This window comes from Delphinus delphis, chromosome 6 (genome assembly GCF_949987515.2).
Source record: "Delphinus delphis chromosome 6, mDelDel1.2, whole genome shotgun sequence".
NCBI lineage: Eukaryota > Metazoa > Chordata > Mammalia > Artiodactyla > Delphinidae > Delphinus > Delphinus delphis.
In genome coordinates this window covers 31193399-31196058 of record NC_082688.1, presented here as the reverse complement: position 1 = coordinate 31196058, position 2660 = coordinate 31193399, and the positions used below count along the sequence as shown (strand labels likewise).

At 52.4% G+C, this 2660-nt stretch overlaps 1 pseudogene; it reads left to right on the top strand.

Annotated features, from left to right (window-relative positions):
* The first annotated feature begins 804 nt into the window (after positions 1–804).
* On the top strand, positions 805–2289 carry LOC132426571 (G-patch domain and KOW motifs-containing protein pseudogene; annotated as a pseudogene).
* Positions 2290–2660: the final 371 nt, after the last annotated feature.

The following is a 2660-nucleotide window of genomic DNA, read 5'->3' as shown; positions in this document are numbered from 1 at the left end:
TGGCAGACCCATTAACAAATATCTAAGGGATTGAAGACATTCTCTGTACTGTTCAATGTGGTAGCAACCAGCTGCATGCAGCTATTACAATTTAAATTAATTAAAATGAAATAAAATTTAGTTTCCTATTTACACTAGCCACATCCCAATTGCTCAAATAGTGCATGTGACTGGTGGCTATTATATTGGATGGTGCAGTTGTATGACATTTGCATCATTGTTCATAGAAAATTCTATCTGACAGTGTCGATCTATATTATTGTGAAAGGGATTTGTTAGTTAAAATAGTAGGAAAGGCTGCTTTATGTGTTAAAGTTATTCTTGCTAATGTCTTTTCCATGATTATAAGTATTTAGAGAGTAGAATTTATGCCTAACCAGGACTGGCCCATGCTGGACGCTAAATACATACAAATACACTTATTTTATCCCAGTACCAATAATGAAGACAACAACAGGCAGTGAGCCACAGCCACCGCCCGCCTCTACAGGAGACCCTCCAACACTAGCAGTAGGGCACAGTGACGTGCACACAGTAGGCGACCAATAAACGCCTACACGAAGGAGTGACGACTTAGCAGGAAGGAAGCCACCTTCTACCAACGCCTGCCTTCCCCAAGAACTACATTTCCCGGTACGCTTGGCGCCATGTGCTCTTGTGAAGTATAAAGAGAGGCAATTACTTCCTACTGCCCCTATCCGCCTTCGCCTGGCGGTGCCACAGTGTTTCCTGGGAAAGGTAGTTGTAGCGTTGGTGGTCAAGTCCCAGCAAAGAGAGCGCAAACTAAACTTCCCAGCAAGCAGTGCGCCGGCCTAGGAAGAGGGGAAGATGGCGGACACCAAAGATGGTGTTTTGTGGCCTGCGGGAGCCTCCCGTGCCCCAATTTCATTCAGCTTCAATCACACGTCTGCCCAGAGATGGCTGGCGGGAGACGAGTCTCCGGAGAAGGATTTCTTGAAGACCGAGAAACGGGGGGAGCTGCAGAGTGTGCAGCCCTCAGAAGCCCCCAAGGAACTTGTCATCCCTTTGATCCAGAATGGCCATCTTAGGCAGCCACCGACCCAGGCCCCTGGGTCATCCGCACATACTGAGGTCTTGGTGGATGGGATGCTGTCCCAGGCTGTGAAGGAGCTCATTGAGGAATCCACGAAGTCTCTGGAGGAGAGAGAGAATGCGGGTGTCGACCCCACGCTTGCTATCCCCATGATCCGGAAAGGATGCACCCGCGACGGGGAAGGGGCAGACAGCGAACCCCGGGCTGAGACAGTGCCGGAGGAGGCTGATTATGAGGCAGTCCCTGTAAAGGCCTATGGGCTGGCCATGCTGCGGGGCATGGGCTGGAAACCTGGCGAGGGCATCGGCCGTACCTTCAATCAAGTGGTGAATCCCCGTGTCAGCTCACTGAGGCCCAAGGGGTTAGGGCTGGGCACCAACCTGACTGAGGTCCAGGCCCTGGCCCCCACCGGCCCCCACCACCTGCTGAGGCCAGATGAGGAGCAAGAGAAGGATAAGGAAGACCAGCCTCAGGGACTGGTGCCTGGAGGAGCTGTGGTGGTTCTTTCTGGCCCTCACCGAGGCCTCTATGGGAAGATGGAAGGCCTCGACGCTGACAGTGCTCGGGCCATGGTCCGTCTGGCTGTGGGGAGCCGCATGGTAACTGTTAGTGAGTACTGCCTGCGGCCTGTCTCCCAGCAGGAGTTTGACAAGAACTCCTTGGATCTGAGCCAGGTGAGCAAAACTTCCCCAAGGCAACAGAATGGAGCAACCTCGTCATGGAAGGCCCTTCAGGATCAGGACCTCCACGTCTGGCAGGAGGACTCAGCGAGGAAGCGGAAACACCATCCAGACCGGTGGGACCCTGAGCATCTCAGATGGAGACAGGATGGGCCTGCAGCCAAGATTGAGAAAGCAGCTCCCAGGAGTCAGCACTGGCTGCACAGGGACCTGCGTGTGCGGTTTGTGGACAAGCTGCACAAGGGTGGCCAGTATTACAACACCAAGATGACAATCGAAGATGTCCTGAGCCCAGATACCTGTGTGTGTCTGACAGATGAAGGCCAGGTCCTGGAAGGCCTGAGGGAGGGCATGCTGGAGACCCTAGTCCCCAAGGTCCAGGGCAACCGGGTGATGGTGGTGCTGGGGCCATGGGCTGGAAGGGTGGGCCGTCTGCTGGACCGCGACAGAGAGCAGAGCCGGGCTCTTGTGCAGCTGCAGAGAGAGAATCGGGTGGTGGAGCTTCACTATGATGCCATCTGCCAGTACGTGGGCCCCAGCGACTCGGAGGACTGACCTGTGGACACACTTCCCTCACCCAGGTTGTTACCAATCCCATACAGTGTGAAAAGCCTGCCTTCACGAAGGTGGTGGTGGGGGGTCATGGTTCCACCCTCCACTTGCAGTGCAGCCCTGGCACAGGATGGACCAGAAGGGAGGCTAGAAACAAACCCAGTATTTACCAGAACTTAGTATATAATAAAAACCAGTTCAAATGCTTCGTAAAAAAAAAAAAAAAAAAGACAACAACAGCAGAAGGAACAATGTCACCATATATTTTGATACACTTTATGTTGTATGAAGTGCTTTTGTGTAAATGTTCTCATTTGAGTTTAAAAACAGTTTCAGGAAGTTGGCAGTGATTATTACTCCCATTTTACAGTTGA